Source organism: Marmota flaviventris, chromosome 15 (genome assembly GCF_047511675.1).
Source record: "Marmota flaviventris isolate mMarFla1 chromosome 15, mMarFla1.hap1, whole genome shotgun sequence".
Taxonomy (NCBI): domain Eukaryota; kingdom Metazoa; phylum Chordata; class Mammalia; order Rodentia; family Sciuridae; genus Marmota; species Marmota flaviventris.
Window position 1 is genome coordinate 27,627,305 of NC_092512.1, and position 24,924 is coordinate 27,652,228.

Consider the following 24,924-nt stretch of genomic DNA (forward strand, 5'->3'; position numbering starts at 1 on the left):
AAATTGGGAAAGAAAGAAGGAAATGTCAAGCATCAAATGGAAATCATGGGCACAAGTGTAATAAATTCAAGAGATGTAATCTGAAGTCTTTAAATAGGAATGCAATTTAACCCTTTTCTATCATGACAATTCTTAAATTAGTGTAAGGTATTTACAGTATTCTGAAATATTTATATTACTCTTTGCGAGGCATCTTATTTCAATTCCTTATTTGTGAAAAATCTGCATTATATCTGAAAGTGTTCTGATCTGAGAGGGATCAACTGGATCAAATAAGTTTAGTTATATGTCATGCATATTTTTCTTGATGTTTATAACTTCAGAAACTATTTTCAGCTATGCTATCTTCTTTGGAAGAACCATCTAACAATTCATATATATTAAACTAATAAGATATATGCATGGCATTTATTATCCAGATTCCTCATTTCTTTAACACTTTGACAGAGAAACCACTTTCCAGTACATACAGTGCCCATGGCCAAGCTCTGCCCAATGGCTTCCATTAATCTCTGGGAAACCTGGGAATTTTAAAAAAGATAGCACAATGACAGGATGGATTTTAGAACCTGGGCTTTTTCTCAGTAACTGAAAAAAACAAGACAGACTCAAAGAAGAGCCAAGTTTTTCTAGGTCAGCAGCCTGGGATTTCTTTTAGTGTCAGGAATCATTCACTTTGGTAATGCAGTGTCAGCGTAATATCAATGTTCAAAACAGAACTGTCACAGAAAGCATGATTGGAAATAGAACCTGTAGTGAATACGAATCAGGTTTTACCTTACTGGGAAAATACAAGACTAGATCTACTTGAGGCCAAGAATTTAATTCCCTGATAAGACTTGGAAAAGGAGTGGTTCATGGGGAATTTTAAAAATTCATTTCTTATTTTAACACAGTCTAGCAGTAATATGTGACTATACACATGAATGTTACTGATAGAAAAAATTTAGAAAGCTTAAGTGTTATTAAAACATTTATAAATAACTAACTGAATAAACAATGAAAAATTTCCAAAAGTTTGCACTTAGCCATATGAAAGAAACCAAAGTGAATAAAACAATTATATATCTTATATTCCTTTCCCCATTCTTATACCATTTCTAGTTATTTTTTTTCTCTTTCACTAAGGTCTTAGAGATAACTGAGTAAAATCTCCTAAGATCTAGTTGAATCCCCAAATATTGAAAAAAGAGATTCCTTTAACTCATGGCCTATGAATATCAAAGTTCTAAGCTCAGTATACCTTATTGCCAAATCAAGTTTATTTTGTTTCACTTTTTCAAACACTGATGACAATGGTTTTCATAGCTACGTGAAGATCATTATGAGTTTTTAAAGAAAAGTAGTATGATATCTGTGAAATACTATTAAGCATGTAGTTAAAAGTTATGTTTGAATTTTAGATTTAACTTTTAATGATCAAGTATTGTGGTTTGAGGAAATATCATATTTTCTGATCTTTTTATTTCTTCTCTTGTAAAATAAGAAAATGATATGTTTTTAATTCAAATGATTGGTAATTCAAATAAAATGTAGCAGGCAAAATTCTATTGATTAATTCAATAAATCACTAAATCATTATTATCAGTTATTAATATTTTATTATATACTTTTTTATCAACTCATTTAAGCTATACATAACTTTCACATTTTCTGATATTATATTTAATTTTTTAAATTTTTTATGTTTTGGTAGATTATTTGTGTTGGAGGGTTGGTCCCCAGGGAGGTGCTATTAGAAGGAGAGGAACTTTTAAGAGTTAGACTTTAGTGGGAGAACTTTAGATCATTGAAGGCATGTCCCAAAGATGGTTGTGGGATCCTGCCCTCTTCCTTGTTTCTTCTTCACTTCTTGGCCATGGTGTGAATTGTATTACATGCATTCCCATAGTTGCACTCCCTGCCTTGCCACATGCCCTAAATCAGTGAGGCCAATCAATCATGGACTGAAACCTCTAAAACCAGAAGCCAAAAACAACTCCATTACTCTTTGTAAATTGATTATCTCAGGCATTGTTATGGTAATGGAAAGTTGACTAACCCATGAGTCCAAAATTTATTGCAATAACAAGTGTATTAATCAGGATTTTCCAGAGGAACAGAAACAACTGTGGTGAATATATGTATTCTGTTATATAAAATTATGTATGATTTTATATATATATATATGTATATATATATATATATATAATCATTTTATTACATGTATAATTATAAAAAACAGAAACAATAATATATATAAAATATTTTGTTGTATACGTATAATTATATATTGTACATATATAATTATACACCTATATAATTAGAAGAGGGTATTTATTAGATTGGCTTTCATGATCAAAGGCTGCATATTCCCACAATGGCCATCAAAAAGCTTGAGAACTGAGAAAACCAGTAGCTGCTCAGCCTGTGAAACTTGATATCTCAGAACAAGGGAGACCAATGATGCATTTATGGTCTGAATAGGAAGACTGGAGACTTGCTGGTAGGATTCCACATTCAGAGACTGAAAAATATGAAGTTTCATATCCATGAGTAATGGGAGCATTAAAATCCACTCCCTAGAGAAGAACCAAGCTTGCATGTGTGCATTAGCTTCCTCCTTCTTCCTACCACTTTTTGTTGCCTCTGGGCATCCAGCTGTTGCCTGGTGCCACTCACATTCAGGGCAGGGTTTCTTTCCTGTTATTTCACAGCAAAGCATGCAAGTCATCTGTGAGGAAACTCCTCACAGCCACTCCCAGAAGTGTGCTTTATCAACTTTCCAGGTATCTCTCAATCTAGTCAGATTAACAACCAAGATTAACCATAAAAACCTATGACTATTATAATATATAAAATATGTGATGGGAAAAAATGCCATTCAAGAAATAGGAATAGACTCTGAACAAAAATTGTGTGTACGTGTGTGTAGTGTACATATACACAGTAACTAACGTACTATAATATATTAATCTGTTAATTTGAGTGTTAAAGGATAAAATCATATAAAGTTGTGTATACTTTTAAAATATCATTATTATTTTCATTGCTATGCATTTGGTCAAATTTACTTGCTGAGGAATAATACCCTAATTACATAACTTTCCTCAAAATCAGATTCATTTGTACCACAGAGACTTCATACTTAACTTACTTTTCTTAGAAATGTTTTCTTTTCCTTCTATTTTAAGGAATAGCAAGAATTATTCATACTTTCTTTAGTCATCTATTAGACAAGTTAGAGAGATCTTTTATATAATAGTGGAAGAAATAGCGATCATTTCTGGAAAACTCTGAGAGAGAATAACTAAACTCAGGACCATTAAAATAGCCTGTGTAGTGCCACTGGTAGGTTGAAAATGGTCAGAATGGGGCAGAGAGCACAGAAGTGTACAGCATTTCACAGAAGAAAAGCTAATGTTACTAATCATGACATTAGGGGTTAACAGGGTGAAATCTCTTACATTATTTCAATTCAGACATTTATTAATGATTCTTATGGAGAAAATAAAACACCAAAACAAAACATATGAGGTGTATAAAAGAAACAACTGTGGCTGGTGTTGTTCAGGTGTAACATACCTGCTAGCATGCCCAATGCCCTACATTCAATACTCAGCACCACAACATTACAAAAAAGAAACCACTGAAACAAAATGACACTTACTGTATGCAATTTATATATAATTTACCATCCAAATATAGTAAAATTTTAGAGTAAAAAATGTTATTATTAAAACAAATAGGTGTAATAGTCCTAAACTCACAGTGATCCAGAAAAAAACAGGATATCTTTTCATTCCAATTATGTAGAGAATTCATATTTAATCTATTTTAAAAAATAATAAACAGGGGTTGGAAATCTTTTAGATGAAACCATAGTAGAACAAAAATTAACTGTGGTTTCTATGATTGGGGAAGTATATACATATCTAACGTGCATAATTTAAATTGATATAGATAACCTTTTTGTTGCTAGATCAAGGAATGTGAAACTACAGGTCAACCTGTCATCTATTTATGAACAGCCATGACTTAATGTTTTTATATATATTTGTGATGACATTTTAAATAATGTTATAAGAACCTAATATAATATTCTAGATTTTGCTGTTTGTCCCTAAAATCTTAAACTATTTGCTATATAATCCTTGAAGAAAAATGTTTTTCTACCGGTTCTAGTTGAAAAGCGACCACCTAACATTCAGATAAGAATACTTCATTAGATAACACAGACATACCCAAGCTGTGTATTTCACATACTGAAAGTCTACCATGTTTCTGATATTGATATCACCCTCTGTTATGTTGGGGTAAATAATGGGGGGGTGGAGTTTGTGTGTGTGTGTGTGTGTGTGTGTATGTATACATACACATATGCAAATATAACAATGATTACATTATATGGTATATATGTATTCAATATATTTAAATTTATTGTACATGTATATAGATAGATTTTTCAAATAATCTGTACTTACATATTGCAAATAGCACATTTCAATAATCTACATCCTCAGTTTGCTTCACGCTTCAATATCATTCATTCTTCATGGCTCAGAACTTCCTTCTATAAAATCAAATTATTACACTCTACCTATATCACAAATATTTTTTGTTTCATTTTTATACAGGGTCTTGCTATGTTGCTCAGGGTCTTGCTAAATTGCTGATGCTGCCTTTGAACTAGTGATCATCTGGCCTCAGTCTCCTAAACTGCTGGGATAACAGTTATACTGGAAAGAAATAAACAAAGGAGACACACACACACAATGAAGAGGCAAGAAAAAAGAAGGAAGTGGCTGCTCCTCTCCTCAGCCACATTTATTTATCTCAAAAGTTACATAGCTTGTCATTACCATGACTACATTATGATTTAAACTTCCTTTAATCCCAAGTGCCAGCTAACTGAGATAAGGCCCAGGTAAATATAAACACAGAACCCCTTTTCTCCAAGGACATCACCATAGAAACTAGATAGTGCACCTGTATGGTTATCTTAATAGCTTCAAGGAGAAACTGTGGGCATTCAAAGCATGGGAAACAAAGGGCCTGTTACCCACCAGGAGTTTGCTCACCAGAGGAATACTTCCCTGTACATTTCCATGGTCAGAATACCTACACCACTGCCCTTGGTCTTCATTTTTCATTTTGAGACATGGCCTTAATAAATTGCAGAGGTTGGTCTCAAACTTGCAATCCTCCTGACTCAACCTCCTTAACTGTGAGTAGAGATGAGAACCACCATGCCAGGGTCAATTCATTCTTATGAACTATAACCAGTACTTTGCATAATAGGATGTCTTAAACTTTTTTCCTTCTAATTGAAATGTCTTTTCCTTTGACCGACATCTCCCAATCGCATGTCTTACGTCCCTGACCACCATTATACTCTCTACTTGTGATTTCAAGGTTTTTATATTACACATATAACTATTATCATTTATATTTTGATAGTTCAATCGATATAGTAACTGCTAAACCTGTTTTTGAGATATTCTATAAATGATATTTCCTGATGTAGTAGAGCAATTATATAACTTTGTACATTTTGTTTGTTAACATGAGCTCAAGTATCTCTCAAAAATTAATATTCCTGGTGGGCATAGAGGCCCACATTTACAATCCCAGCTACTTGGGAGACAGGAGAAGGAGGCAGGAGAATTGCAATTTCAAAGGCAGCCTCAACTGGGTTCCCTCCCAGGTACTGAAGCAAGAACAAAGGTCAGGCATTTAGTGTAGATAGATGGTCTTTTCTGGTGAGGAAGATGAAGCAGAATAGGGGAAGATAGAAGCTGATTCAAATGGAATGTTAATACCTTCAGGACACATCTCCCTCCCCTCACTGGTGGCTCCTCTTGACAGACCATGTAAAATGGTGAGAAGTTTCCCACCTTTTTGCCCCATGAGTGGGATAAAAGGAAGGAAACCTGGAATCTATAAAAAGACAAGATTCACCCCATCCAAGGATACCAGCTCTGGGACCCCTTCTCTGTGGAGAAGTCCTTTACTATTCTTTAAATGAAACTTGCTTTCTACACTTGCCTTGGAATTTCTCTGGTGTTCAGTCCTTAACAGCTGGGGAAATGGAACTCATCTCTAGTAACAGTATAACCAAAAGAAAAAATAAATAAATTTTTAAAAAGAGATAAAGAAAGAAAGAAATTCATTTGTGTCTGGTCTTTAGAGCAATCTGAGAACTGATCATCTTTATTTTATGGGGTTATATACTACATTAAATTTTCCTTTTCTTTTTTTTATGATTCAGAGATTGTTATTTTAGCTATTATTACACATTTCAAGTTTAAAAGGACATATGTCATGTTTTGATTACAATATTTGTGAATATATTCTGTCTCAAAATGCTATGTCTTACTAAAGGAGAACTTAGAACTTAAGAACAGAAATGTAACCTCAACAAAAGTAGAATAAAATAAATGTTCTTTAACATAACTAAAGACCTTCTTCATGTATGGGTGAGGAACGTTTCAACACTCTTCATTGTATACTTTATGCTTCCCTCTAGAGTCCAGAATCAGCCATATTTCATATCAATCAGAAGTAATGAAGCCAGATTTAAAGACAGGTAGTCAGTGTAGAAGTGGAAAATTGGGTCAGATTGAGAAAATGGAAGCCATTTTGAGTCTGGGAAATTGAAAGCTTTCTCTGGGAGATTAGAATGTTCAGGTCTCCAGAGCCCTTTGATACTACCCCAAACCCAAAAGGTTGTAAGGAAGCAACTGCTGACCAGACAAAGAGCTACTAATAAATGTCCCCTGTGTTTCCACTCCCTTCCTGCCTAGCACTCCACCTAAGCCCTTCCAGCTCACCTGCTCACCCCCTGGCCATTCCACCAACATCCCTCATCTCTATGCAGGATGAGGGGAAATTAACAAGATAAGGGAGAAGAATTGCAGGAAAACAGGGAAACTTTAAATGTATAAAAGGGACAGGACTTCCTCATCTCACAGATGCACCTTTGGGTCCCTTGTTCCACCCAGGAGAAGTCTGTTTTGCTATCCTTTAAAAAAAGTTTGTTACTTTCTACTCTACGGTTGCCCTTGGCGTGCTTCTCTGGTGTTATACTTCAACATCTGAGGAAGAAGCAGAAGTCATGGAGGTAATCCATAAAGGCAGTATCAGTAACATATTTTAATATAAAATAATACATTTTCCCATGGTTCAGTATATAAACATTTGCCTAGAGTGTAATAAAGATAGAGTCACTTTCCAATTCATAAAATGGATATTATGGTAGACAACATAAGTGAGCTTAAAAATGGTAATGTAATTACTTAAACCATTCAAAACATCTGGCAGGCAAAAATTGTTTCTGGAAATGCTAAATTCTTTTTCTGATGCAATGAAGTAGTAATATTTAAACTTTAGTAAAATCACTTAGAGTGCACTAAATTGCACAATTAATAAAAATCTGTAATGTGAAAACATATTAAAAGTACTATGATTAAAATTTATGTAGCATAAAGTTAAAAGAAAGTCCTGTATAGGAATTTGTATGGAATGCTAAAAAAAAAAAATGAATGTATTCAAGGAAGTGTGATATTAATCAATGCAGATCAAAATGTTTACTTCTTCAAAATTATTCCAGAAACTTATACACTTGCAAAGTGTTATGGGTCCAAATATGTGTGGAGTGTTTGGTACAGAAGAAAATAAAACAGCTAAAGAATACAGGAATTCTTTTTTTTCTTTTAGAGCCACTAAAAACAGAAAAATAAATAAATTTTGAATGTCTTTTTAATATCAAGTTTGTACATTTATAAAATGTATTTCACAAGTATATTTGAACATTTAAAACAATCTTAGAAGCATAATTAAAATTATGGAGATGTAATTATTAATAACATGAATAATAAATCCTATTATTATTTAATTGAGCTACTGCCTAATTCAAATTATTATTATTTTTTGCTGTGTACAATTTTCATGTTTAATTGATATTGGGAATGTCTCAAACATTTGTCTTAAAACAAATGATGCTCTTTAAACTAATAAATGCCATGTTGTTCAGGTATTACATTCTTTTTATTATGGCAACAGAGCTCAGAGAATGGTTTCTTATTCCTTAGATATATTAATTTATAAGTTTGCTTTTGTTTCTTATTGTATCTAAACACTATCATCAGAGAGCAACTAGAAATTACACTTTTCCACATATCAAGACAACTACTCTATCATCTATCCTTTCTCTGTAATTATGTTTCCCTTATAGAACTTATTCTCTTTGATCTTACAACAATTTTTAGTGTACCCAGTACAGATATTCACTCTTTTCTCCTTCTGTATACTTTCAGCAGCTTTTTGCTTATATTTATGTTTTTAATGTGCCTTCCCATACTGTCTGCATTAAATGCTGAGCATAACTCACATAATATTTTAGGGACACTTATTTCCCAGGCCCATCCTACTCTAGGGAAAACAAACATATCCTTAATATATGATTGGATGATAATGACCTTGATATTCTCACAAAATATTAGGAAATATGTGTAACTAGGCTCCAGCTTCTTTGAAGTTAGTATATGATAGAAACAGGAGAAAAAATTTTCAGGTGCGTATTTTCTTTCTTATAATCAATTCTGAACAAAGGACTATGAAACAACAACAAAACAATTGTGATGTCCACTTTGGCCATCCATAAAGGTCTTGAGGAGTTGAATACAAAAATAGGTAAGTCCATACCACATGTAAAAATAAACCACTCTCAAGTACTGTTGCAACCCATGGAAAAGGGCAAGTCATACTTTTATGGCTTTTAGATCAATATAGCCAATACTTGGTCAATAACTAACAGCTTCTCTGATTTTTGCCTTTACTTCTACCTTGGGACCAATCAGAGAAAGCAATTTATGTACCTTTACCAATCACAGAAGATGCCCTGCCTATAGTTAGCCAGCTTCAAGCTTCACCATGAAATACCTAAAACCTTTATTTTTCCACAATAAAGTTGCCACATTTTTCTATTTTTAATTTCTATCATATGTAAATGATGATGTCTGTCTCTTTTTCCAAGCTCCAAATAAATACTTGTTCCCATTTGGGTTGTCTTCATTCATTTTCAGTTTTCCTAGAGGTTTCAACATGATGTAATCTATATGGCTCTATATGGCCCATCACTGTGGACCACAGACTTCAACTAGGTGTGGTACCCCTGGAAATCCCTTGTGCCTTGTGGTAACTCAGTGCCGGGTATGAACTCTGCTCTCTTTGCATTGAGTTTCTTGGCTATTTATTTTCAGTTTGGTGTTTGGTTTGATGATTTGTTCCTATCTGTTTGGCATTCTTGGTAGAATCATGTCATTTCTTTTCTTTCATGTTTCCTGTCTTTTATGTTTTTGGTTTGTGTTGTGCTTTTGGTCAGATTAATGAATAGCAAAGTGGAACAGGTTATACATCATCTTAATGAATAAGATAGTTTTCTTTTTTTTCTGTAAGGTTTATCTTATGAGAAATAATAATACCATGGCCTATGAAATTAGTCTTTTGACTTTGATTGGACAGCTAGTATCCCTGGTTCTGTAATATCTTACAAGGTTTATTATTAGTTTTGGTTTGTTTATTATCATAGTATTGATAACCCTGGCTCATTCTGTCCTATCCAGAATCTTACATATTTTTATGCAGTTGCCTCATTAGATAATTGCCATGATGTCATAAGAAGAAAAATATCAAGAAGATCTTGCAATACTGTTGACAATAGAGATGACTAATAATATCTAACACTGAAGATCTGGATCTCCAGGCTTGCTGGAACTTTTCCAACCTTCCACAACTGAGAAAATGACCAATAGAGGAAGGGGGAACTAAGAGGTTTAATATACAAAGTTACAATGGTCATTCTATATATAAAAGTAGAACTTTCACCCACAATGTCTATAGCAGATACTCATGTAGCAATGAATAAAAAAGAGCAAGGTCTTGGTCCATAACTTATTGCTTCCCAATTTTTCCTAGTTTCCCAGATGAACCAGTCAAAGTCAAATATGATAATCAATCTTGTCAAACACTCCACCTCTATTTATCCTGCTTTCAATTTTCTTGTGCCCAAACCTTCTAATCCAAGCATACCTGAAGCCATTTTCCACTAGAAAGCTTTCAAACTCTGTTGCCTGCTATTGTTTCTCTGTCAAATGTAGGTGATAGTGATTAACTCCTTGCTCTTGCAATGTCTGAATAAATAGCTTTTGCTTTTCCCTTTGGAGTTTCTTATTTCTATAACTTATTTCTTCAGTATTCAGCTGGCAATCATATAGTTTAGGGAAGTCTTTTTTAACCCCTTGAAGAGAAGCCTAATGCACATGTTAGAATTATTTTATTAGTAGTATGCAATTAATGTTGACATGCTAACTCATATTTGAGCTAAGAGTCCACTGTAAAGCCAGAGCTACATATATTCAATTTACAAGTAATACAGGATTTCATGGTCAGTCTTACTTTATGCCATAAAATAATAGAAGAATTAGAAATAGGAGTTTTGATTATTCTTACTGAGTTTTTCTGTTTTTATTGGGAGACAATAAAACAAACATATATATGGTGGCTAGATATTAGATAATTGAGTAGAATATAGACTTTTTCCCCAGAGTTCAGCAATTGTGAATTGTGCTGTGATAAATACTAATGTGGCTATGTCCATATATATACACAATGGAATATTATTCAGCATTAAAAGAGAATAAAATAATGACATTTGCAGGTAAATGGATGGAGTTAGAGAATATAATGCTAAGTGAAGTTAGCCAATCCCCAAAAGCCAAATGACAAATGTTTTCTCTGATGTAAGGATGATGATTCATAATGGGGTGAGGAGGCAGAGCATGGGAGGATTAAAGGAACACTAGATAGGGCAAAGGGATGGGAGGGAAAGGGAGTTGGCATGGGGATAAAAAAGAAGGTGGAATGAGATAGACATCATTACCCTAAGTACATGTATAAAGACAGGAATGGTGTGACTATACTATGTGCACCACCAGAGATAAAAAAAAAAAAAATTGTGTTCTATATTTGTAATATGAGTTATAATGCATTCTTCTGTCATATTTAACAAATTAGAATAAAAATAAATAAATAAATAAGAATATAGACTTTGTTTCCACCTGACCAGTACAAAATGCAATGAACTGTGACTCTGTATTCCTGGAGTAAAAATTTCTTACTGTCAATATTTGCTCTAATTATAGAACATTGAGAAGGTCTCTGAAGTGGAGTAGGAGAGATTGATAGTTAATTTATGGGCCTGGAGGCATTTTCCCATCCTTATACCCTGAAATAACTCTTAAGCATTGCCAGCACTGGACTAGTCCCTGTCAGTCTTGAACTCTGTGGTTGGTAAGGAAAACTCTAATGATGGGATAAGGCTGGCACGATTAAAGCTGTTCCATAGTCCCCAGTGTCCAGTGATTTCTGACTTTTCAATACAAAGCTCTTTCTAGTGTGCCTGTCACTCCAGGGGACTACACAGTTCTACACTTGGCAGAATAGAGCAAATTGATATGTACAATGTAAACAGCATCGGGCAAATAAAAAAAAAAATAAGAGCTATGTATAATTGTGTTATCTACATGAATCCACTTGGTGATTTTAAAAAATTAAATTCAACAGAACTTCTTCTGAAACGGATGTGTTGAGATTTATGTAACATTTATCAGATGTAACTTTCATGTATCACAAAGCCTTTTCTAAAACTAGAAAAAAAAATAATAGATTTTTCCACATCCTTGAACAACTCTTCACCCCATGAAAACCAAAGATATATGTGTTTAGTGAACTTAATCCACTGAGTGTATTTCCATAGATCTTTTCATTTATAGCTGAAGTACATGTTAAACTTTTGTGTAAGTTACAGGGCTAAGAAGTTTTGAAAACTTTTTTCTCAGATATAGAAATCAATAGGCTTTCTGTTTATGGGTATGGGATTCAGCAGAATCCAACATTTCTTGCTAGTTGCATTCCTACCATGAGTTAGACATTCAAATCCTTTATAATGCATTTGAGATTTTAGATTACAAGTATATTCTAATATAAAAATTATTTTAAAATTTATAAATGTCACAACTATAATAATTTAATAATTTACACTACCGGCTGGATGATTACAAGTCATGTGGCCAAGGTGTGCCAATCACAGAATCTTGCTTTTCTAGATAGTGATAAGTCCAAGAGACTGTGACTCATTGATTTCCCCTGAAAATTTTCAAAATGATATAAAAACTTCATTTTCTCTCTAGCCTCAATATTGTATAGATATATTTATATGGTACAACATAGCCATCATTCCAAATTTATGCAATAAGAGAAAATAAAGCAAGTACTGGAAAAGATTCAAAAGTAAAATATATAGAGAGTTCCAGAAGTATCAATGCAATACTTCAATATATTGTCACACAAATGTCTTCTTTTCCTAGTCATGGCAACCACTACAGCTTCTATTATTTTTTAATAAAAAAGGATCATTAATCCTAACTAATACAAAAATCAACACCTAGTGGAGAGGTGTAAAAAGTTGCTGAAAAAACTGGGGGCAGAATATGACTTTGGGTTTCCTTTATCCTTATTAGGTGGTAATCTTTGCAGCTGGCTCAATAATTGCCTGCTGCACTTTGGAAGCTCAAATCATGTAACTGTTGAATCTAAACTATTAGGAAATTTGCTAGAATAAAGTCAATATTTTAGATTATTTTAGCTACTTGTTTTATACATGATTACACAAAGTTTCAAATTCACAAGAAGGCATGCACTGTTGCATCTATAAATAGACACATCCACACAAACTCAGGTATATGGTGGGATATAAAAACTATAACTGAGGTGGAATTAAATATATAAATGTTGCAGAAAAGCACAACAAATTGCCACTGTTCTGTAAATAATAGTTCCATCCCTTTTTGTTCTTTTAAGCTATTAATAAATGAATGGGTTTTGGCAAAGCTTTTGCAGGTGTGGATGAGAAAGCTTGGGGATTAGCTCCAGTGTGTTGAGTGGTGAGATCATTACCTTCTTGGATTACTTTTTGGTTTGGAGCATAGTACTAACAAGAGGACATGATCCCTGGTGAAATCTGTTTGAAGGGAGAAACAGATTTGCTGTGTTTGTTGGCCTCAGGTTCATTCCTACTCATAGCCAGATGTCTAGTTTAGGATTTCAGATCAGTTGGGAAAGAATTTGGATTAATCAAAGGAAGGGTATTCTCCCAAACAAAACAAAACAAAACAAATTCAAAGCTCCTTTTGTATAAATGATATATTTGTAGAAGCATATTTGTTTGTGTCTACTATGAAATACAAGGGCACAAAAAATAAAAACATGCAGTGAGCAAAGTTCTCCTGGACTCTAAATATGAAGCCATGGTAAAATGACAGCACCTACAAATGTGCCTTATTCATGACTTAATCACTGATGAGTCCTCATTGTTAGCCTTCTTTCCATTTCCATTTCTATTCTACGGAGAAAATATGTATGCAACAAGGTTTAATACTGTCCTTTAAATTAGTTTAAATTATTAATAAATTTTAAGAGCAGTTTTGTTTACAGAAAAATTGAAGACCCTGCAAAGTTTCCATGTTTTCAGGATTTCTGATGGTTATTAACTTGCATTGTTGTGCTACAACTGATGAGGCCACACTGACATGTTACTACTAACCAAATTTCACAGGCATTAGGATTTACTACTTATATTGCATTACAGTTCCTTGGGTTTTAACAAATGCCTAATGCCATGTATCCAGCATTGCAGTATCCTACAAAAAGAATAGTTACACTGCCATATTTTGCCCTTGTGTGCCATCTAATCATTTTTTCCTCTGAAATAATAGTTTCCTCTATGCACTCTTGCCTTTTCCATGTTGTGTATTTAGAATTATACACTATGTCCATTTTCCAGATTTTTTTTTCCACTTAGAAATACACATTTCAAGCCTCTGTGCATCTTTATTGGCTTGGCAGATTTTTATTTACATCCTGGAATAATATCCCATTGTATGGATGTACCACAGTTTATCTATTACTCTATTGAAGAACATCTTGGTTGCTTCCAACTTGGGGCAGTTATGAGTAAAACTACTATAAATATCTATGTTCAGATTTTTGTGTCTACACAAGTTTTTAATTCATTTTAGTTAAAGCCTTGGAGCACGGATTTTGGATTGTATGGTGGGATGATATATAGCTTTGTTAGAAACTGCCAAACTGTCTTCCAAAGTGTACACACTGTTTTGTATTCTGACCAATAATGAATGAGAGTACCTCTTGTTTCACTTCTTCACCAGAGTTTGGTGTAAGCATTCTAGAATTTACTATTCTAATCATCATGTATTGGTATGCCCTTGTTTTTTTTAAATTTGCAATTCTCAAATAGCAGATGATTTTAGATTTTTTATTGATTTTATTTTTTTTAAATACACGACAGTGGAATGCATTACAATGCTTATTACACATATAGAGCACAATTTTTCATATCTTTGTAAATAAAGTATGTTCACGCCAATTCATGTCTTTATACATGTACTTTGTTTTTTTGCATTACAATTCTTATTACACATATATACCACAATATTTCATACCTCTGCTTGTAGGATGATTTTTCATATGCTTATTGGTCTTTTGTATATCTTCTTTAATGAGCTAACCCTTCAAATCATTTGTCTCCTTTTTATTGGGTTATTTGATTGGTGTTTTAGGTTTGTTGTTTGTTTTTCAGTTTTAAGAGTTCCTTGGGTATTTTGTGTAGTCATCTTTGATCAGAAGTGTGTTTTGTAACACTGTTTTTCCCCTAGTCTGTGAGTTGTGTTTTCCTTTTCTTAATAACATCTTTTGCTTGGGAATATTTGAGAGAGGACTCTATGAAAAGATGAGAATCTTCGAGTTTAGACAAACCAATGGTAGATGGAGTGCAGGTAACAATGCTAAAGGCCAGAATGCCCCACAGTCTGGGACACCCCAACCAGATGGTATGTTGAGAGGGACAATGGGACACCTCATTGTCTCAAATACTCTGTCTTCTCTCCAAAGAGGCAATTATACATCCATATCCTGAGATGACTCTTCCATTATCTTAATTAATTGGGATTATGTTGAAGCAGAGGAATTAAGAAAAGGACACTGACTTTATTCTGTAACATGGCTTGACCCAAATATAAATTACAGAATGGACACTTGTCCTGTAAATGGGAAGGAAAATTTAAGAGAGGTCTATCAAGCTTTTCAATCCTCTTCAGACTGTTTAAAAATTGTCATTCAAGGGTTATTATATTAAACCATTATTCTCAAAATCACTTGGTACAAATGGACAAATGAAAATCTTTCCCTTTAGAGAGTTCTAAAGAAGAGGACAAACAGCAGTGATGTTTGACATGGATCCACCTCAGTATGGCAAGGTGCCACCTGAACATTTGATTTCATGGTAACTATGATGGGTAGATTCTGCCTTGTCATCTCCAACTGTATAAGCCTCCCCTGTGTATCCATCCTGTATCTCATGATAGACATCAGTGAAAGGCTAGGTTTGGGGCTCTGGATTTCTAAATTTGGCATGCACTCAGTTTAGTTAGCATCTGTATCATTTTTATCCCCTATCTATAGGGATCCAATACCTGGTCTAAAATACATGACTAAACCAGTCAGGGTCACTCCAGGTAAACCTGGGCTGGCATGAAATAAAGACACAAAGAAAGATAAATACCTTTTTCTTTGGGTTCTGTGATGGCCTCTCTGACCCTGCTCCCACAAAGGAGGCAAGGCAAGCAAGAGAGAGAGGGAGCACACCTTAAACCCAGGTTTTATTGGGGAAGACTGTTCCATGGAACATTCTATCCCATAAAGGGCAAAGGGGTAGGATTACAAAGAAACAAGGAGGCAGCCCACTCTAATTGGGTAATTCCCACTCCCAGAGCTGTACCTTTTTATCCAAGTGGAGGTAAAGACCACTTGCATTGCAGGGTACAATACCAGTCCAGTGACTCTTTACTCAGGACTTAAACATCTGTGCATAACTCCTGTTCAGGGTGGCCCTCGACACCGGTCTATGAATAATATAAAAACAGAGGCTCTGTCTTTGTGTCTTTTCCATGTCTAGTCTCACAAGACACTTCCTTTTCTGTTTCTTGATTAAAGGGGATAACTGGCACATCGATGACTTTCTGAAAAGAAACTCTATAAACCCCAATGTTGATTCTTGCACTAATTGACAGACAAGACTCTAACAAAGAGTTCTGCAAATAGTACTTTATTAACCAAGCTTTGGAAAGCTCAAGGGTGGCTTTCTCAGGTTGGGTACGCATAGAAAGTACTCTTTGCCCCACTCATTAAAGTCTACCTCTGATTAAAGACAAATTAAAGAATTTATCAACTAGATAGCTCTCCAAAATATGATTATCTCAGTCATTTAATTTTTTTTCTTCTGTAAGTGTGTCTTCCTCTATTGATTACCCCTTAAAGTGGGAAAATATATTAACTTCCTCTGTTGATTACTCCTTAAAGTGAGAAAAGATATTAACTTAAGTCTGCATAGCAAACCCCACTTTTAAAACTTTTGCATTTACTGGACCTTTGATATACTCTTCTCAGGGATGTTTAGACTAAGTTCTCTTGTCTATGAGATGCACAATTTCTACTTGTTTTGACTAAATAAGATCTTTGGAAGTACAGATTTAAAATTAAGGATTTTTAGGACTAAGATAATCATATAAACCGTCTAGCTTTTTTAAAAAAATGACAAATAGTGAATCTAGATTAAAGCTATAAAATCTTGTGTATGCTTGTTACATATGTGTATTCTTATATATTGTGCCTACATGGTACTGAATTGGTTTAGAAATAAAAGAAAGCTAATAAATTGAAAAGACATGAACATAAATGCCATTTAGTCCACAGCACATGACTTAGATACATTTTTAACAAATAAATTAATCTAAAATTATTGTGAATCCAGACACAATAGTGCATGCCTGTAATCCCAATGACTCAGGAGTCTGAGGCAGGAGGACCATAGGTTCAAGGCCAGCCTCAGCAACATATTGAGGCCCTAAATAATTTAGTAAGACTTTGCCTCAAAAAAACAAAGAGGGGCCATGGGGGCTCAGTAGTAAAGTGTCCCTGGGCTCAATCCCCAGTAGCTAAAATAAAATAAAATTTGAGGGAAGATAAATGTAAAGATGCCTAAAAATTTTAACATACATTATTTGGTAGATTACTAGCAAGTGGGACAGTAACTGTGTTTTTAAGATGTCTAAAGTACCATGTACATTGCTCTTAGTGTTTTACATTTAAAGGAAAAATGGCTTAATATGTCATCTATGCTTGTCTAACCTGGTTTTAATTAATAACCTGAAAATAGCGCTAAAGTTGGGAAACATAGTTTTTCCCATAAATTTGATACATATTTATGAATGCATTGATTAGAGAAATAACTGAATCATCTGTAATTTAAAATTCTAAAACATCAGTTTCTAAGTATAAATTCAAGGACTCTTAAATTCTGTAATTATATTTGTGTATATATGTCTAATAATGTTTAATAAATTGCTTATATAAAAAATAATGTGTTTTGCAAAGCACAAGTTTTTAATTTTAATGAAATACAACTTGTCTTCATTTTTTACTTTTTCTTTCAAGCATTGTGTTTTTACCCAAAACTAAAAACTCATTGTAAAACTAAAGATCTCCTTGGTTTCCCCTATTTTATATTCTGGAAGTGTTATAGCTTTGTGTTTTATATTTAGGACTGTAATCTGAGTTACTTTTTTCTTAGTGATACTGCAGCAATATCTACATTAATAATAATGAAAATATTATATTTATGTATCATATATATCATAATGTAATGAATATAATAAAAATATTACTATTTTCTTATTTTTGTGACTGCCTAGTTGTTTGGGCTCCATATGTTGAAAATAACCTCTTTTCCTTTTAAGTGACTTTGTTCCTTTGCAGGAGATTAATTCACTAATTGTATTTATTTATGGGTTTTCTGTTCTGTTCCATGGCTATTTTTTGTCTATTCTTTTAACAAATACCTGACCATCTTGATTATTATGATTTTATAATAAGTATTGAAGAAAGTGTCTTATTGATATGTTCTTAATTATTCTGATCTTTGTCCTTTTCATATATAAACTTTATAATGAATTTTTCAAAATCTGCAAAATAACTAGCACAGATTTTGATTAGAATTGTGCTTCCCTTCTATTTTTTAAAAAGATTATTTTCTACTATTAAATTGATTTATACTTTATTAAATTTCATTGAATGTTTTAAAGAATGTCTTATAATTTTAGTTCTTTAATCCTTTAAGATATTCCTCTTCAATATTTTGTCTTCAAAAGTGTTAACTTACAATTGACAATTAAAATGATTTATAGGGTGCATATTTTGCAAATGTAAAAATTCTCATAAGATATGGTAGATTGGGTCAGGCACAGTGGCATAACCTTGTTAGCCCAGTGGCTCCTGAGGCAGGAGAACCACAAGTTCAAAGCCAGCATCAGGAACGGTGGAGCGCTAAGCAATTCATTGAGATCCTATATTTAAAGAGAATATAAAATAAGTCTGGAAATGTGTCTCAGGGATTTAGTGGCCCTGAGTTTAATTCCTGCTACCAAAAAAAGGTGGGGGGGGAGTTAGATTTGAAGGAATGTTATACTACACATTGAATTTCTGTGTCAGTAATCCCTGAAGTCCTGTTTTCTTTGTTTTTCATTTTGTTTTCTTTTTCTTTTTATTTTATGAATCCTCTGGATACTGAAAGTTTTTTTTATTGCAGATTTAAAAGGAAATAAGCCTGAATTATCTTCTTAAATATTCCACTTAAAATTGAAAATTGAACGTTAACTACAGTTTTTATATAAATTTTTATTCTCTAAAATGGCCATGGTAGTAACTATATTAAAAGTTTGGCATAAAACTTAAAATAAGACAAAATACAGGAGGACTTAATACATGAAATCTGGCTTTCAAAAAATATCTTTCTTTTTTCTTCTCAATTGTAACTACCAATGCAGACAAAAGTACCATTTGGTTTTGGATAAATATGCTATCTCTAAAGTATCCATAGCAAATTAAAAATGATGTATGATGTCTTAAGGTTTTTATTTTTAAAGTCAGAAACCCAAAATGGAATGTACACAAGCACTTGATAAAAATTAATATTGCAGTAGAAGTCTATTGTATTAAATTACAAGTCTGAACTTAATTCTGTGGTTTAATATTCTTGGAGGTGATGCCATAGTTTAGTTTATTGTTTGATGTAACTTCATATATTCAATAATAATAGTATGTTACTTATGTTACTTTCTTCCTAATATTACTTTAGTAAAACATCATATTTCCTCAAACTTTTTAAAAATTTTCCTAATATTTCCTTGTAATAATTTCTAACATAGAATTAAACACATATGTCCAAAATCTCTGTTAATAGCTCACTTTAACTGTGGTGAGTAATTTTTGGCTTCTGCTATATTTGTATGTTATCCTTAAGTACCAAATAAAATCAATCTTCCAATGGCAGCAACTCTGAAAAGTTGAAATAAAATTTTGTTATCATAATATCTACTCTATCCCCAAAGATGATTCTCATAGGATTTATTTGATAGGTTTTTGAAGCAGTTTTGCATGATGGAAACTCTAAATCATATATAGATAAATGTTGCATACAATGTTATAAAATAAATTGAGCTCGAATTTTCATATAACATCAACTCTAGGCAACAGAACTTATAGTATTCACTCTATTATAGTTTAAATATTGCAGGAAAGAGTGGACTATAAAAGTTATTTGGATATTTTTGAAATCATGCTGAAAATGATACAATGAACATATATATATATCATTTACATAAAAAACAAATAGTTGAATTATTTGAAGGTTCAAGTTTAAAAAATAATTACATAATGTAGAAAGTATCAAAACTTTTCATTATCTTTTTTTAAAAAACTTCATATTTTGCAATAAGGTTCAAAGAAATGCATAGTTGGATCTAGGGCGGGGGCTGTGGCTTAGCGGTAGAGCACCTGCCTAGCATGTGCGAAGCCCTGGGTTCGATCCTCAGCACCACATAAAAATAAATAAATAAAATAAAGATATTGTGTCCAACTAAAAAAAATAAATATTTTTAAACAACAGATTTAAGAAATGCATAGTGGGGTCTATGTACCCTTTCTCCAGCTGCTTTTAATTAATATTAACATTTTGCATAATTGATATAACAATGTCAAAATCAGAAAAATAATATTTACATAATCTGCATGGCTTATTTAAATGTCACCAGTTCTACATGCACTTGTGTTTATATGTGTATGTAGCTGTACAAAATCTTATCACTGTTATGGTTTAGGTATGTGTCCAGAACAATAGAGGTAGAAGTCTATTGACTGAAACATCTGAAACCATGAGCCCTAAATACATCTTTCCTCCAATACATTGTTCTTGTCAGGTTTTTGGGTCACAATGGCAAAAAAGCTGACTAAAAATATCACAATCAGATATTGATCAATACCAACACCATAATATTCCCTAATTCTAAATAATTGTAGCCACAGTCACCTCCGCAACGCCATTATCAAAATTACTCCATTTTTATGTCAGTTTATAGATATCATATTAATCAAATCATGCAATATGCATTCTTGTAAGATTTTTTTCACCCTTCAAGTAAAAAAATTCTTAATGCTTATCCAAGGAATATTAATGCATCATTTGGTTAATTCCTTTATATCATCAAGAAGTTTTCCATGGTATGGATGTACCTATGTTTGTTTAACCACTCACCCAACAAAGGACATTTGGTGGGTTTCAGTTTGAGGTTTTTATGAATAAAATTCTTATCTTATTTCTCTGATGCCAATTGCTTAAATACATGTGCTAAAATATAAGTGCTTCTGAGTTTACCTCTGTATGGAAGAGGAGGAATAGTTCTGAGGGCAAATACTCCACAGTCTAAATACAATGCCCCTCAACTTCTGTGTGAACCTCTGCCATTTCCATCAAGCTTTTAAAAAGGAAATGAGCTTAGGTCACAAACACTTGGACAACTTTCATGCTCCATTCCTTACTCTGTGGGAATGTCCTCTCTCATTCTCCATTTTCAGTTGTACTTTTTCTCTTCTTTCTATTATACCTTGTATTTCCCCAAAAGCAAACCAGTCTTAAAAAAAAAAAAAAAAGAAAGTAAGAAAGAAATCCAAAAAAATCAAGGTCTATAAACAATCTGTGTTATGACTAGTAATAGAAAATAGGCCTTGGATAATAGAACATGAACTTGAGTATATAAAGGGAAGAAAAATAGAGAATAAAACTAGCATTAATTTGTATAAAATTGTTCTGTGTTGTGTGAACACTGAAAAAATTCAAATTACTTTGCATAATATACACTAATGTGATGCCACCTATAGATCCATAAACCCCAGTAGCAATGAGCATGATTATCACCCACATCTTTGTTTCTTATGCTAATCTGATAAAACAAGCTAGGCTTCCTTAAAGAAATAGCTGATTCTAGCACTAGAAAAAGAAATATAAATTATGACCCTGTCTCATTTTTAGTCAAGAAGTAAGAAATATTCAAAACAAGCCAACAAACCACAATTTTGGGTATTCTTGAAGGGACACAGTAGATACAATAACTAACAAAGAAAAACAGAAAATAAAAGATTATACTAGTACACTAACAAAGAAAGTGAAAGGAAATAATGAAAAATAATTAAGTCTTCTAAAATCATAAAAATAGAATAAAAGAGGAGCAAGAGAAACATATTGTGAGATAATAGACTTCACACCACCTACACTCACAATCAAATCAATTTTACATCATTTAAATATCCCAGGTAAAATCTGAGAATGATAGATTAGTTATAAAATGTCAAATAACCACTGTACACAATAATTTAAGTCTGTAACATGAAGTTCTATAGATGCGGAACCATAATTCTTTAGAAAACCTTGTTATTTTTAAAAGAAAAAAATTAATATAATGGTAACATTATCAATATTTCAATTTAAATGAAAATCTGTTTTCAGGGAAACAATAATTTGTAACCTGCCAATCGCTTATCATTAAGACATCTATTTAAATGAAGAAGGGACCATGAAACTTAAATATGAATGATGTTAAATGAGCTCAATTTCAAAAAGACAAAAATGCTAAGTATGAAATTACACTGTTACATTTTAAAAAGGTTAAGTGAGCCATTTCTAAATGGTTCTTAGAAGATATATGAAAAGAAATAACAAATAATAGAGAAGAGTCCTGAAAACAGTAAGTGAAAATTAACTTACCAAGCACTGTATGATGCATGAAAGTAGAGAAGGGGGCAAATCATTTTGGCTATTACCAATAAACTAGTAAGTTAATTTCTCATTCATTTTTAGAGTTGTCTCATTAATATCTTAATTAAATACATAATGGAATTTGATGAGGCATTAGCAGGTTTTAATGCAAGATGTCTTTTATGTGCAATTTGAAGGACCAAGGAATAAATGTTCATTTTAGATATGATCTAGTAAAAACATTATGCCATTTGGGAACTTGCCAATCCATGCTGCCATAGGAACAGCCATGTGGTTTTTTTCCTCTACTGCTGCTTCTTGATTATTTTGGTCATTGTAATCTCTGGTTTATAACAATATGATCATTTGAGAATTTCAATATTAATACTTTCCTTGAGGAACACAGAATAAGGGTTTCTGTTTCTGTACAACTTGAGGTTGATTCCTGGCCCACATTATTTGCTTGTTACCTGAATGAGTTTGGCCTCTGAGCTTCATCTATATAATTGCTCAAAACCACTAACTTCCCTGAGTTTAGAGGTAAAATCTTTCTTGGTTCAAGCATTACCTTCTATTATTGCCTCCCCTTTCTGGCTCACAACTATTTCTAGCAATCATCACTATCTGTAATCTCCCAGGATTTTAAGCAGTCTTTGAAAATTTAAACCATGATGCATATATATATGTTTGCTGGGAGCCATTAGCCAAGTAGGTATGACAATTTCCTTGCCAGCGTACCCCATGTTGCTGACATGTTGCAGCGACATTGAATGTAAGTGACCTTGCTCAAGGACCAAGGCAGATTAGGGTGTTCCCGGTTTTAAGATAATCGTGTTTAGGGCGTTCCCAGTTTAGGTTCCAGGTTTAAGGTTTAAGATTATTCCTGCTGGGAATAGGGCGTATCCTGCTGCCTGAGTTCCCCTTGAGTTCTCACGGGATTCAGACAGTATATTTTGGAGATAGAAGCCCAGTGGAGGGGGATTTGGGCAGAGAACGTGGATTTGGGCAGAGAACGTGGATTTCCCCAGAACGTGATTGTAGACGGCTGGTGTGAGTTCGGGAATAAAGAGTTGCTGTTTGAATCTACAAGCTGTGTGGTGGCTCGTGATTGTGTGCCCAGCCAGACTGCGGCATTTGTGCCCAGCCAGACTGTGGCATTTGGTGGGCCGTACGGGGAACGTCTAAAGCTTGGAGGTAAGTGAAATTGCTCGCCCCTGAGGAAGAGCGAAAGAATGGGTGACCAATTCAAAAAACAATGTGTTATTGTTTTGATTTATCTTGTTTTTGTTTCAAGCTGCCTATCCCTAGAAATTTCTCAGGCAAACTGGAAAAAATGGTTGACTAAAAGTTTGAAGTTTGTCGGCCCTGAGGAAGAGAAAATTGATACAACGATTTTTTATTCCGTTTTTGTTTCATTCAGTTTCGGCTTTGTTTTGTGCTATCTTATTGGGTTGTGTTATCTTTATACTAGATTAGAAATTAGTAAAAAACAAACCGAAAAGATGTTAAGTAAATTGTTAGAGGTTCAGACCATGGAGAAAGACATTTTAGATCAAGCAAAAGAGAAGGTCTCTCGAGCTAGTCAGACAGAGGAAGAAAATTTAAAGGAAAAGGGGTTGTTAGGAAAAAGGCCACAAAAGGAGGCTGTTACTAACTCCGTTTTATCACAAGAGGGCGTAATTCAACCAACAGCCCCACCGATGGAGACAGCTGAGTGGCCCTCAAACCCCGTAGTTGATAAATGGGATCCTGAGACAGGACCTCAAAGATTAGCATGCCCTGTACTTGAACAGGCAGGAGGGCAGCGAATTCACCGTGCATTAGATTTTAAAACAGTGAAGCAGTTAAAGGAGGCTGTAACAACCTATGGTCCCCAAGCTCCCTTCACGGTAAGCATGGTTGAGTCCATTACTAACTTGGACATGACGCCAGCAGATTGGGCTAGCATGTGTAAATCTGTACTAAATGGAGGACAATATTTGTTATGGAAGGTTGCCAATGAGGAATTTTGCACGGAGACAGCTAGGCGAAATGCAGCAGCCGGTTACCCTCAAAGAAATCTAGATATGTTGTTAGGAAAAGGACCTTATGAGGGTCAACGGCAACAAATTGAATATGATCCTGCTATATATGCACAAATTGCTGCAGACGCAGTTAGGGCATGGAAGACTTTACAAGGACATGGAGATTTACAAGGTCAGCTATCTAAGGTAATACAGAGAGCTAATGAACCTTACGCTGACTTTGTAGATAGGCTAATTCAAACGGCTGCCAAAATTTTTGGGGATACAGAACAAGCAATGCCATTAATAAAACAACTGGCTTATGACCAAGCAAATCGTTGCTGCAGAGAGGTTATTAGACCATGGAGACATGAAGATTTAAACACATATATTAAATTATGTAGAGATATTAATGAACAAGGGCAAGTCTTGGCAGCTGCAGTACAACAGGCTTTAGATGCCAGGCCAAAAACATGCTATGATTGTGAACAAACAGGACATTTTAAAAGGAATTGCCCCATAGGAGGAGGGTTTAACAAAAGTAGGTATCAAAGGAATAGAATACCGGGTATTTGCCCACGATGCCGTAGAGGGAGACATTGGGCTAATGAATGCCGTTCTCAAACCACCATGGAAGGTACTCCCTTATCAAAAAACGGA